Source organism: Triturus cristatus, chromosome 2_1 (genome assembly GCF_964204655.1).
Source record: "Triturus cristatus chromosome 2_1, aTriCri1.1, whole genome shotgun sequence".
Classification (NCBI taxonomy): domain Eukaryota; kingdom Metazoa; phylum Chordata; class Amphibia; order Caudata; family Salamandridae; genus Triturus; species Triturus cristatus.
The window spans coordinates 132,820,747-132,835,878 of NC_140581.1; positions in this window are offsets into that span (position 1 = coordinate 132,820,747).

A 15,132-nucleotide genomic window follows, 5' to 3' on the forward strand; every position below is an offset into this window, starting at 1 on the left:
TCTTTGCATACTACTAAGGTGAGCGGGACCAAACAGCGAAGCTTCCAAGTGATTTACACATTTGAATACTTATAGCAATTCAAAGGGAGAACATTGGACTCTACTCTCACGTTCTGTGGGAGCCAGCATTGCTCTCACACACAGTCATCTGCTAAATTTGCAGCTCCCTGTGAGTGAAATCAAATGTTTCATCTGTTTAGCTTCCCATTTGGCAGCTCCTGCTTGCTGGGAGTGGAGTTAGCGTTTGCTTTAAGTCGACAGGAGCTGTCAAAGCTGTAACCAAATAAGAGCAAACAGCTATGTCCTGGGGTAGGCATACTGGGACATATTAGGAGCCTGCCCTAAGGGGTGGTGGTTCCCAGGGCCATTAATGGCGTGCCCACCTTCACTGGCTGGCCACTGTGTCACTTCTGTGTGCTTGCTCACTTTGTAACAGACTTCCTCGACAAATACAGGCCTGCGTGCTGGTGGAGGTCAACATGAGAAGCAGACACAGGCAGCGTTTGGAGGGCAACACAGGTGGATGCGTCCATTAAAATTATCCACTGACCCCAATGTCTTCGGTTTTGTTTGGTTTGTGTCAATCATCAGTCCCACATATGGGTTAGTGAAAAGTATAAAAACATATGCAGACATCACTTAAAAGCAAACAATTAAAACTTCTGCTACCTTCCACCAGTATAAGCTCTCCCCACATCACCCTGACTCGTTCCCTAATGCTCCTCTGCAGTGTGAGCAGTGTTCACCTCTCCCCAAGATGTGCTGCTGAGCTGCATTCACAGAGGCACCTGGTTCCCACCAACCACTCTCTCTGTCAAACTGAGGCCATCCAACAGCTCTTATGCGCCTTCTCCTCCCAATTGCAACTTCGCTTTACAGGAGGATGATGGTTTCTGCAGCCTCTAATGTTTTAACAAATTGAGTAATTTGTGGCTGCTGTTTAATGTGTAAAAATCACGTTTCACTGGTTCCATAAATATCCCTTATCTTTTATGCATTGTTTGTATGTACAAAAACGGTGCTCCAAACTGTTCTATGTACCTGTGCATGATGCAGCCACCTATGTATTCTGGGGTTCTAGTCTGTTAATAGTTATAATAACCTGCTTGAATGTGACGAAAAATACAGACTTTTAATTTGGTTTTGGATGTATCTCTTTCTTGGGTAGGACAGGGCATTAACTGAAGATTATGGGAAAATATTAATAGCAGATGGCACATTTTAAATACATCGAGCCTCTGGCTTTCGTCAAAGCCGTAACACAAATAAATACTGGCCCAAAACGTTAATGGAGTATCAATAAGAAAGGACATAATAGTGCTTAATTTTAATTTTTTTAAATTAGGTTCCAGGGCCTTCATCAGGAGGCTATTGAAGCCTACACCACCCATCACACCTGCTGGCGCTACAAATGACAGCACCAAACCATCACCTAACCATCACACCCTCAAGTGTCACAATTCAGACTATTCCAGGCCCCTAAAGCATTAATTAACCCTGGGCGTAGTTTGCGAAGTAGAGCTATGCGTAGCTACGCGAAGTGCACTTTGCACTATGCCAGCCACGGTTAGCTTCGCAAACTGCGTAGTGCACTGTGCAAGATGCTGTTCGCACTGATTGCACAGTGCCGGATGCTTGTCCGCACTGTGCAATCAGTGCAAACTGCATCTTGCACAGTGCAAGCGGTCGTTTTCTGCCGCTCAAGTTGATTTCTACTCGAGCTGCAGCTTTCTCAATGCGGACTGGTAGTTTCTCATTGCAAGCGGTCGCGTATGCATACGCGACCACTCACAATAAGAAACCTGACCTCCCCGCATTGAGAAGCTCGCCGGGAGGTTTATTTTCGACGCTCGCAATCGGCAACTTGATGTTGCTGATCGCGAACGAGGAAAAAGTCTTGCTGGGATGTCATTTTGCTTGCTCGCGGTCGCCAACTTGACATTGAGGTCCGCGAGCAAGCAAAAAATTACCGCTACGCTTGTTTGCACTGTGCTACATGCAATTTGCGTAGTACGAAGTAGCGCAAACTTCGCAAATTACGCGAGCGTACCGTAGTGCTTTGCCCAGGCTTAATTAAGATTAGCATGGGCGGCAGGTAGTCATTTTTAACTTACATTGAATGTGTAAACAACTGTCGTTGTGCTTATCTAAGTCAGCTGAATCAGACAATAAGCCCACTATGTGGCAGATGTGTCATAAATGCTGGTGCTGCCAATTAAGAGTCGGTGCTGAGTACCGGGAACCACCAGCTCAAATTAAGCACTAAGTTGCATATCTATATTCACATGTATGCCTGTTTCCACTGTGCCCAGGGATATATTTAGATGGATATTGTTAACCCATAGAGTTTGAATGCCCTATGACAATTCACACACTCAGTACAACTTGCAAATTGAAATTTTGATGTGTATGCTGATAACGGCTGTTCCCACAATTTATGAGAAATGCAATAAAATTCGCATCACGTGGATACATTTCAGGAGGCAAATCTTACCAATATTTATCGAGGGGACAAATGGCAGGTAAATATTGGAACATGTGGATTTTGTAGCAGTAAACACTAAAATCTGTATGTCATTCTCCACCCGTAATTGGGCGAAATTGATCACACCCAATTAATGCCGACTCAGTGGACTCGTATTTTATTAGGTTTGATAAATATCGCACCAATTACCGGGGAACTCTTAATGAGGGCCTTAGTTTGTGTTCTGTGCAAATGCATAATATTATTTTTATCTAGCTCTGTGATGAGTTCTGTGAAATAGATTTGAATTAGTTATTTTTTAAATGTTAATGACAACACAATTAAAAAACATTTGGGGTGCATCACATATATTTTGATCACAAAAAGCAAATATGTGTCAAGAACAGGATCTAAAGCATCCATACACTGATGGTGAGAGGGAAAGAACAAACTTCACTACTGCATAATTAATTAATATTAGGAAAGGATTGCTGAATACTAATCCTTTAAGCGTATAGAAGGAGATTGCCATAAAATAAATAGCATCCTAGAGCCAAAGAAAAAACATGAGAGATTAAAGAGAGAAAGGGGTAGAAAACGACAAGAAAAAAGATGTTTGTTTCAGTAATTAATTTCATTTCTGAAATAGTTAAAGGAATGAGACAGCATAGAGGGATGATGTATTAAAAATCCAGATGTGCTGCATCGATGCGACAGCCGCAAATCAGGTGCAGCATCAATTCTCCAGCAGCGAAGCAGGGGCTGCGGTGGAGTTGTAGTGGGTGCCACGGATGTGTGCAACACAGTGCTCAGGACTCGGCTGCAGTGATTTTTCAACCACAAAGCAGGTGCTGCATTGATTCTTCAGCCACTCTACAGGTGCTGCATTAAGTTTACAGCCACACAGTCAGTGCTGCATCGTGAAAACGGGCACTGAGAGTCGATGTGGGGATTTTCTCACCAGGTTACATTTCCAATGGCCCAGAATTGGATTTGCCACCACTGGGCATCTCAAGGCTCTCAGCAGAAGAACCCAGGCACTGGTAGGTGATGTCTTTGATGGCCCTGAGACTTCTTAACAGGAAGCAAGCATGCACAAGCCCTTGGAGAACTGAGGAAATAAAAATTGTGAGACCTATATGTCCCCTATGTGCCCCTCAAACGCTTTATGTACACATGCATGTAACCTATGCATTTCCCCTCCATGGCCTGTCTATCATGATGCTTATGCTATAACGTGGCCTGCCATCATCCAGTCTCCCATGAGAGAAACGACAAATCTGCACTGAGGCCTACACGTTTTGCATGATGTTTTCCTGCATTTACATGAAAACCCATGTTTGTGGCTCAGCCAGAGCCGAAAAGAGGTTTCAGGCCTCAGACGCTCTGAGAGCTGCAGCTGCGTATCCTTGGCCTTGCACACTTGGGCCTCAGCCAAAGGGGCCCTGTCCGAGGTGCCGAGACAGTATTGAGCACGGTTATCTGCTTACTCCTACTGAACCACATTCCTGCCTGGAAAAGGAGGAATAAACAACCCGTCTGCAAAGGATAGAGCTTAGCCTTTCTGTCTCTTTTTGTGTGATTGCAAAGCTCACGTCAGTGAAAAGCCCATAGCCTCCATGTAGGGGCTGCGCAGTGAATGAAGAAATAGATGCCACATTGGCTCTTGGTGATGGGCAACCTATGTCACAAATCCGTCCCTGCTCCAGACTTTAGATATCAGATAATACAAGATGTGCTGGTCGTCCTGACACTGAAGGCCTCTCTTCCAGACTCCCCGACTGCACAAGCAGCCTTCCCCAGTCACACGTCAATTACACGTCATGCTCGAGTTGAGCACAAGTAAGGCAAAGTTCCAGTAAAATTCCAGCTGATCACGCAACCCCCTCCAGGCATCCACCCACCTATGACATTCACCTATGATCATCAAGTGGACGCCCACATGGACGCCCACCTTCACGCCTACCTACACACCCACATGCTCTTATCTCATTCTCTCTTGCTCTCCTGCTTACGTATATTATTGAAATGTATATATACTGTACTCTGTGAATAAAGTTCGAGAATATTCTGATCAGAAGACCCTTCCTGATCCCTTGTGGTGATGGAGCTATTCTCCCTATAACTCGAGTTATTGGAATAAAGCCCTTTTGAACCTGATACCACAGACTCAGCCTCTTGCTTTATGCATGATCATATTGATATATATATAGAAATTCTGAGTGCGTAATACTTTATTTACGACAGAACCTTGGAAGCAGGATGTAGAAAGCAAAGTCCAGTCCTTTCACTCCCAGGACAGAAGCAGCAAGCAGCAGGCCGGCACAAACAGCAACAGGCAGAATGACAGACTCTCATACAGCATCCGGCTCTTCTTCCTGGCAGAATGTCCTCAGTCCAGAAGTGTTTTGATTTTGGGGTGTCAGAGGTCCAAAGCTCATACCCCTTTCTGCCTTTTTCTTGGGTAAATGTACAGTACATATTCTATACTAGAGCTGAGTAATGGAGCTTGAGAAAATGTCACCAGTGACCTTGTGTGCACTTTGGCAATGTGACTGTTCCTGCTGCAACTTTATCCAGAAATGTCATAACAGAAATCCTTCTACAGAGAAGACAACACGATTGCAAAGAGGTAAATCTCCACCAAACAAGGGTCTTTCTCCTTAACTATATAAAGTAAGTGTTTCCTTGTTTGGTGGAGATGCCCTCATATTACTCGTCATCAACACCGCCTCACCAAAATCATCTGGAAACCCACTGGGGGCCTCATGTAATGCTGTAAATCATCCTGGCAAAAGGCATGAAAATCTTTGCATACTACTAAGGTGAGCGGGACCAAACAGCGAAGCTTCCAAGTGATTTACACATTTGAATACTTATAGCAATTCAAAGGGAGAACATTGGACTCTACTCTCACGTTCTGTGGGAGCCAGCATTGCTCTCACACACAGTCATCTGCTAAATTTGCAGCTCCCTGTGAGTGAAATCAAATGTTTCATCTGTTTAGCTTCCCATTTGGCAGCTCCTGCTTGCTGGGAGTGGAGTTAGCGTTTGCTTTAAGTCGACAGGAGCTGTCAAAGCTGTAACCAAATAAGAGCAAACAGCTATGTCCTGGGGTAGGCATACTGGGACATATTAGGAGCCTGCCCTAAGGGGTGGTGGTTCCCAGGGCCATTAATGGCGTGCCCACCTTCACTGGCTGGCCACTGTGTCACTTCTGTGTGCTTGCTCACTTTGTAACAGACTTCCTCGACAAATACAGGCCTGCGTGCTGGTGGAGGTCAACATGAGAAGCAGACACAGGCAGCGTTTGGAGGGCAACACAGGTGGATGCGTCCATTAAAATTATCCACTGACCCCAATGTCTTCGGTTTTGTTTGGTTTGTGTCAATCATCAGTCCCACATATGGGTTAGTGAAAAGTATAAAAACATATGCAGACATCACTTAAAAGCAAACAATTAAAACTTCTGCTACCTTCCACCAGTATAAGCTCTCCCTACATCACCCTGACTCGTTCCCTAATGCTCCTCTGCAGTGTGAGCAGTGTTCACCTCTCCCCAAGATGTGCTGCTGAGCTGCATTCACAGAGGCACCTGGTTCCCACCAACCACTCTCTCTGTCAAACTGAGGCCATCCAACAGCTCTTATGCGCCTTCTCCTCCCAATTGCAACTTCGCTTTACAGGAGGATGATGGTTTCTGCAGCCTCTAATGTTTTAACAAATTGAGTAATTTGTGGCTGCTGTTTAATGTGTAAAAATCACGTTTCACTGGTTCCATAAATATCCCTTATCTTTTATGCATTGTTTGTATGTACAAAAACGGTGCTCCAAACTGTTCTATGTACCTGTGCATGATGCAGCCACCTATGTATTCTGGGGTTCTAGTCTGTTAATAGTTATAATAACCTGCTTGAATGTGACGAAAAATACAGACTTTTATTTGGTTTTGGATGTATCTCTTTCTTGGGTAGGACAGGGCATTAACTGAAGATTATGGGAAAATATTAATAGCAGATGGCACATTTTAAATACATCGAGCCTCTGGCTTTAGTCAAAGCCGTAACACAAATAAATACTGGCCCAAAACGTTAATGGAGTATCAATAAGAAAGGACATAATAGTGCTTAATTTTAATTTTTTTAAATTAGGTTCCAGGGCCTTCATCAGGAGGCTATTGAAGCCTACACCACCCATCACACCTGCTGGCGCTACAAATGACAGCACCAAACCATCACCTAACCATCACACCCTCAAGTGTCACAATTCAGACTATTCCAGGCCCCTAAAGCATTAATTAACCCTGGGCGTAGTTTGCGAAGTAGAGCTATGCGTAGCTACGCGAAGTGCACTTCGCACTATGCCAGCCACGGTTAGCTTCGCAAACTGCGTAGTGCACTGTGCAAGATGCTGTTCGCACTGATTGCACAGTGCCGGATGCTTGTCCGCACTGTGCAATCAGTGCAAACTACATCTTGCACAGTGCAAGCGGTCGTTTTCTGCCGCTCAAGTTGATTTCTACTCGAGCTGCAGCTTTCTCAACGCGGACTGGTAGTTTCTCATTGCAAGCGGTCGCGTATGCATACGCGACCACTCACAATAAGAAACCTGACCTCCCCGCATTGAGAAGCTCGCCGGGAGGTTTATTTTCGACGCTCGCAATCGGCAACTTGATGTTGCTGATCGCGAACGAGGAAAAAGTCTTGCTGGGATGTCATTTTGCTTGCTCGCGGTCGCCAACTTGACATTGAGGTCTGCGAGCAAGCAAAAAATGACCGCTACGCTTGTTTGCACTGTGCTACATGCAATTTGCGTAGTACGAAGTAGCGCAAACTTCGCAAATTACGCGAGCGTACCGTAGTGCTTTGCCCAGGCTTAATTAAGATTAGCATGGGCGGCAGGTAGTCATTTTTAACTTACATTGAATGTGTAAACAACTGTCGTTGTGCTTATCTAAGTCAGCTGAATCAGACAATAAGCCCACTATGTGGCAGATGTGTCATAAATGCTGGTGCTGCCAATTAAGAGTCGGTGCTGAGTACCGGGAACCACCAGCTCAAATTAAGCACTAAGTTGCATATCTATATTCACATGTATGCCTGTTTCCACTGTGCCCAGGGATATATTTAGATGGATATTGTAAACCCATAGAGTTTGAATGCCCTATGACAATTCACACACTCAGTACAACTTGCAAATTGAAATTTTGATGTGTATGCTGATAACGGCTGTTCCCACAATTTATGAGAAATGCAATAAAATTCGCATCACGTGGATACATTTCAGGAGGCAAATCTTACCAATATTTATCGAGGGGACAAATGGCAGGTAAATATTGGAACATGTGGATTTTGTAGCAGTAAACACTAAAATCTGTATGTCATTCTCCACCCGTAATTGGGCGAAATTGATCACACCCAATTAATGCCGACTCAGTGGACTCGTATTTTATTAGGTTTGATAAATATCGCACCAATTACCGGGGAACTCTTAATGAGGGCCTTAGTTTGTGTTCTGTGCAAATGCATAATATTATTTTTATCTAGCTTTGTGATGAGTTCTGTGAAATAGATTTGAATTAGTTATTTTTTAAATGTTAATGACAACACAATTAAAAAACATTTGGGGTGCATCACATATATTTTGATCACAAAAAGCAAATATGTGTCAAGAACAGGATCTAAAGCATCCATACACTGATGGTGAGAGGGAAAGAACAAACTTCACTACTGCATAATTAATTAATATTAGGAAAGGATTGCTGAATACTAATCCTTTAAGCGTATAGAAGGAGATTGCCATAAAATAAATAGCATCCTAGAGCCAAAGAAAAAACATGAGAGATTAAAGAGAGAAAGGGGTAGAAAACGACAAGAAAAAAGATGTTTGTTTCAGTAATTAATTTCATTTCTGAAATAGTTAAAGGAATGAGACAGCATAGAGGGATGATGTATTAAAAATCCAGATGTGCTGCATCGATGCGACAGCCGCAAATCAGGTGCAGCATCAATTCTCCAGCAGCGAAGCAGGGGCTGCGGTGGAGTTGTAGCGGGTGCCACGGATGTGTGCAACACAGTGCTCAGGACTCGGCTGCAGTGATTTTTCAACCACAAAGCAGGTGCTGCATTGATTCTTCAGCCACTCTACAGGTGCTGCATTAAGTTTACAGCCACACAGTCAGTGCTGCATCGTGAAAACGGGCACTGAGAGTCGATGTGGGGATTTTCTCACCAGGTTACATTTCCAATGGCCCAGAATTGGATTTGCCACCACTGGGCATGTCAAGGCTCTCAGCAGAAGAACCCAGGCACTGGTAGGTGATGTCTTTGATGGCCCTGAGACTTCTTAACAGGAAGCAAGCATGCACAAGCCCTTGGAGAACTGAGGAAATAAAAATTGTGAGACCTATATGTCCCCTATGTGCCCCTCAAACGCTTTATGTACACATGCATGTAACCTATGCATTTCCCCTCCATGGCCTGTCTATCATGATGCTTATGCTATAACGTGGCCTGCCATCATCCAGTCTCCCATGAGAGAAACGACAAATCTGCACTGAGGCCTACACGTTTTGCATGATGTTTTCCTGCATTTACATGAAAACCCATGTTTGTGGCTCAGCCAGAGCCGAAAAGAGGTTTCAGGCCTCAGACGCTCTGAGAGCTGCAGCTGCGTATCCTTGGCCTTGCACACTTGGGCCTCAGCCAAAGGGGCCCTGTCCGAGGTGCCGAGACAGTATTGAGCACGGTTATCTGCTTACTCCTACTGAACCACATTCCTGCCTGGAAAAGGAGGAATAAACAACCCGTCTGCAAAGGATAGAGCTTAGCCTTTCTGTCTCTTTTTGTGTGATTGCAAAGCTCACGTCAGTGAAAAGCCCATAGCCTCCATGTAGGGGCTGCGCAGTGAATGAAGAAATAGATGCCACATTGGCTCTTGGTGATGGGCAACCTATGTCACAAATCCGTCCCTGCTCCAGACTTTAGATATCAGATAATACAAGATGTGCTGGTCGTCCTGACACTGAAGGCCTCTCTTCCAGACTCCCCGACTGCACAAGCAGCCTTCCCCCAGTCACACGTCAATTACACGTCATGCTCGAGTTGAGCACAAGTAAGGCAAAGTTCCAGTAAAATTCCAGCTGATCACGCAACCCCCTCCAGGCATCCACCCACCTATGACATTCACCTATGATCATCAAGTGGACGCCCACATGGACGCCCACCTTCACGCCTACCTACACACCCACATGCTCTTATCTCATTCTCTCTTGCTCTCCTGCTTACGTATATTATTGAAATGTATATATACTGTACTCTGTGAATAAAGTTCGAGAATATTCTGATCAGAAGACCCTTCCTGATCCCTTGTGGTGATGGAGCTATTCTCCCTATAACTCGAGTTATTGGAATAAAGCCCTTTTGAACCTGATACCACAGACTCAGCCTCTTGCTTTATGCATGATCATATTGATATATATATAGAAATTCTGAGTGCGTAATACTTTATTTACGACAGAACCTTGGAAGCAGGATGTAGAAAGCAAAGTCCAGTCCTTTCACTCCCAGGACAGAAGCAGCAAGCAGCAGGCCGGCACAAACAGCAACAGGCAGAATGACAGACTCTCATACAGCATCCGGCTCTTCTTCCTGGCAGAATGTCCTCAGTCCAGAAGTGTTTTGATTTTGGGGTGTCAGAGGTCCAAAGCTCATACCCCTTTCTGCCTTTTTCTTGGGTAAATGTACAGTACATATTCTATACTAGAGCTGAGTAATGGAGCTTGAGAAAATGTCACCAGTGACCTTGTGTGCACTTTGGCAATGTGACTGTTCCTGCTGCAACTTTATCCAGAAATGTCATAACAGAAATCCTTCTACAGAGAAGACAACACGATTGAAAAGAGGTAAATCTCCACCAAACAAGGGTCTTTCTCCTTAACTATATAAAGTAAGTGTTTCCTTGTTTGGTGGAGATGCCCTCATATTACTCGTCATCAACACCGCCTCACCAAAATCATCTGGAAACCCACTGGGGGCCTCATGTAATGCTGTAAATCATCCTGGCAAAAGGCATGAAAATCTTTGCATACTACTAAGGTGAGCGGGACCAAACAGCGAAGCTTCCAAGTGATTTACACATTTGAATACTTATAGCAATTCAAAGGGAGAACATTGGACTCTACTCTCACGTTCTGTGGGAGCCAGCATTGCTCTCACACACAGTCATCTGCTAAATTTGCAGCTCCCTGTGAGTGAAATCAAATGTTTCATCTGTTTAGCTTCCCATTTGGCAGCTCCTGCTTGCTGGGAGTGGAGTTAGCGTTTGCTTTAAGTCGACAGGAGCTGTCAAAGCTGTAACCAAATAAGAGCAAACAGCTATGTCCTGGGGTAGGCATACTGGGACATATTAGGAGCCTGCCCTAAGGGGTGGTGGTTCCCAGGGCCATTAATGGCGTGCCCACCTTCACTGGCTGGCCACGGGGAGGGGGTAGGGGGGGTTCCAGGGGGTTTATAAGGCCAGGGGGTGTGGTTGTGTGGCTGCCCTCCCAGTATTATTTATTTTTTAGGTCCAGAGAGGTGGTGGTCCCCAGGATCGAGGGAGTCCGCGGGGCCACCCACAAATTGTCGCTGCTCTTGCACTTAGTGGGACTTAGTGGGCCCTAGGGCTTCTAGGAAGCCCAGCACTGGGATCATGATGCCCCCTACATTATTAAACGTAAAGCCCCAGGGAGGTGGATCCCAGGAGGAGGGTCCGCAAGGCTCCCCTCCATATTTATGAATAGTGTCTGGGAGGTGGTGGTCAACAGGGCTCCAAGAGATTTAAGAGGCGTCCCCATTTTTTTTTTTGTTCAACACTCCGTCCATCATTTCTTTTGGTTTTTGCTTTGTTCGCCATAAGTTGGCAGGGTATGCTCAGACGTGAGTCCCTTGCTCACTTTGCCACTGGATTCAAGCAAGCCTGGCTGAAGACGGATGAAATGCCAGAAACCGGTCCTAGGAAGCTTGTTTCCGGTCCAGGAAAGACATGGCTTGGCAGTTCGGGCTGGACTGTTCCCATGAGGCACGGGGTCAGACTGATTTGCATATGGCCATGTCTGAACTGGGGTGGCAGAGTGGGCTAAAGAACGGTGATGGATTAAACCCAGATCAGTTGACTGGGGGTGAGTGCTTGCAATGTTCAACACTCCGTCCATCATTTCCTTTGGTTTTTGCTTTGTTCGCCATAAGTTGGCAGGGTATGCTCAGACGTGAGTCCCTTGCTCACTTTGCCACTGGATTCAAGCAAGCCTGGCTGAAGACGGCTGAAATGCCAGAAACCGGTCCTAGGAAGCTTGTTTCCGGTCCAGGAAAGACATGGCTTGGCAGTTCGGGCTGGACTGTTCCCATGAGGCACGGGGTCAGACTGATTTGCATATGGCCATGTCTGAACTGGGTGGCAGAGTGGGCTAAAGAACGGTGATGGATTAAACCCAGATCAGTTGACTGGGGGTGAGTGCTTGCAATGTTCAACACTCCGTCCATCATTTCCTTTGGTTTTTGCTTTGTTCGCCATAAGTTGGCAGGGTATGCTCAGACGTGAGTCCCTTGCTCACTTTGCCACTGGATTCAAGCAAGCCTGGCTGAAGACGGCTGAAATGCCAGAAACCGGTCCTAGGAAGCTTGTTTCCGGTCCAGGAAAGACATGGCTTGGCAGTTCGGGCTGGACTGTTCCCATGAGGCATGGGGTCTGACTGATTTGCATATGGCCATGTCTGAACTGGGGTGGCAGAGTGGGCTAAAGAACGGTGATGGATTAAACCCAGATCAGTTGACTGGGGGTGAGTGCTTGCAATGTTCAACACTCCGTCCATCATTTCCTTTGGTTTTTGCTTTGTTCGCCATAAGTTGGCAGGGTATGCTCAGACGTGAGTCCCTTGCTCATTTTGCCACTGGATTCAAGCCAGCCTGGCTGAAGACGGCTGAAATGCCAGAAACCGGTCCTAGGAAGCTTGTTTCCGGTCCAGGAAAGACATGGCTTGGCAGTTCGGGCTGGACTGTTCCCATGAGGCACGGGGTCAGACTGATTTGCATATGGCCATGTCTGAACTGGGGTGGCAGAGTGGGCTAAAGAACGGTGATGGATTAAACCCAGATCAGTTGACTGGGGGTGAGTGCTTGCAATGTTCAACACTCCGTCCATCATTTCCTTTGGTTTTTGCTTTGTTCGCCATAAGTTGGCAGGGTATGCTCAGACGTGAGTCCCTTGCTCACTTTGCCACTGGATTCAAGCAATCCTGGCTGAAGACGGCTGAAATGCCAGAAACCGGTCCTAGGAAGCTTGTTTCCGGTCCAGGAAAGACATGGCTTGGCAGTTCGGGCTGGACTGTTCCCATGAGGCACGGGGTCAGACTGATTTGCATATGGCCATGTCTGAACTGGGGTGGCAGAGTGGGCTAAAGAACGGTGATGGATTAAACCCAGATCAGTTGACTGGGGGTGAGTGCTTGCAATGTTCAACACTCCGTCTATCATTTCCTTTGGTTTTTGCTTTGTTCGCCATAAGTTGGCAGGGTATGCTCAGACGTGAGTCCCTTGCTCACTTTGCCACTGGATTCAAGCAAGCCTGGCTGAAGACGGCTGAAATGCCACAAACCGGTCCTAGGAAGCTTGTTTCCGGTCCAGGAAAGACATGGCTTGGCAGTTCGGGCTGGACTGTTCCCATGAGGCATGGGGTCAGACTGATTTGCATATGGCCATGTCTGAACTGGGGTGGCAGAGTGGGCTAAAGAACGGTGATGGATTAAACCCAGATCAGTTGACTGGGGGTGAGTGCTTGCAATGTTCAACACTCCGTCCATCATTTCCTTTGGTTTTTGTTGTGTGGCTGCCCTCCCGGTATTATTTACTTTTTAGGTCCAGAGAGGTGGTGGTCCCCAGGATCGAGGGAGTCCGCGGGGCCACCCACAAATTGTCGCTGCTCTTGCACTTAGTGGGACTTAGTGGGCCCTAGGGCTTCTAGGAAGCCCAGGACTGGGATCATGATGCCCCCTACATTATTAAACGTAAAGCCCCAGGGAGGTGGATCCCAGGAGGAGGGTCCGCGAGGCCCCCCTCCATATTTATGAATAGTGTCTGGGAGGTGGTGGTCAACAGGGCTCCAAGAGATTTAAGAGGCGTCCCCATTTTTTTTTTAATAATATGCTTTTTTTGCCCTGGTGGGGTCATAGCAGGACCCCAGGACTAGGGCTATGGGGTTGGGGTACTCCTACGCTGCCCCCTTTTATTTTTTTTTAAATTTTGTTTTTGGGACAAGGTGGCTGCTATCACTTCTTGGTTGAAGTGTTGGTGGCCAATCAGATTTCAGCATGAGATTGGGAGGGTTTGCGGAGTCTTTGCATCTCTAGATATACACATTTAGTTTCCTTTAAATATCTCAAAACCTACTGAACAGCTTTACACCAAATAACAAAAAGGGAGCTTTCTGGACGAAGAGCTACCTTTCTGCAAAATTTGGTGTAATTTCCTCCAGCGGTTTAAGTTGTGGTCATGTCTAAAATCTCTATGGGAATGAACTTGTTAAACACAACATTTTTTACCCTTCTTTTTTCCTTGGCCCTCGCTTGGTGGTTTACCCTGAAACTTTCCATGCACAACCAGAATCAGTGGGGCACCTAATAAAAACATTTGTGAAGATTCGTCAAATGGCACCAAAGATATAGGCAATTCAGAAAATGCTGTTCCTATGGAAACAAGGTCCTAACTATAACTACCTAAAGGTGACCGCCAGTAGGAAATCTATATATTAGTTAGAAGGAACCTCAGAGACTGAGATGCACAGCATCCAAGCAGTTTATTGTTTGCAGTCGCATTTAAGCCCACTTTGACATGATTTTTTTATTCTGTTAAATTTTGTTTTGAATGGTGACATTCGTCTCTGGCGAACTGAATTTTAGAGGCATGAAAAGCATCCAAACAAAATCACTGCCAGTGAATGAATCTAAGCCCACTTGGGCATGGTTATGTGGCTTTAATTGTTGGTATTAGTCTTTATAAGGATCTAAATCCACATGGATAGATAGTGGTTTTGGCAATTTTGCAGGCAATTTGAGTAAAATTGCATACAATAGTTTATCTGAAATGTAGTGATCGAATTATTGTTTAAAGAAAACATGCTGCAATCATTTAGTTATAAACATTGTGAAAATTACACTGTCAGATTTTAGTGGGTACAGTATTGGTATTACAATTTTCCTGATATACTGTGCCTACTGATGGTTATAGCAAAGAGACATCCAATTAAGGAGGCATTCAAAAACATGTAGAGAAAAAATTGTCTTTCTTTTAATATTTATTCACATTTTTCTGACTGCTTTACAAAAACAGAAATTCCTGCAATTGTATTTAGGAATAATGTCTGTTTTACTGTGACAAAGCAATTTCACTGGAAAGTTTACAATGCAGGATATAGAGTTCCATAGTCTATTTTCAATTGTAATAATGCATATCATGCACTTTGTTTTAAATAATGCACGCAAATGGCGCCTCGTCATCAGTGAACAGCGATGCTAGTCAGCTGAAATGTGTTTGATGTTAGCCGGACAATAAAGGATCTTTTCAAGCTTACACTCAGCGTCGTCATCCTTAAGATTCATGGTGTTGGTGACTATATACACACACACACACACACAT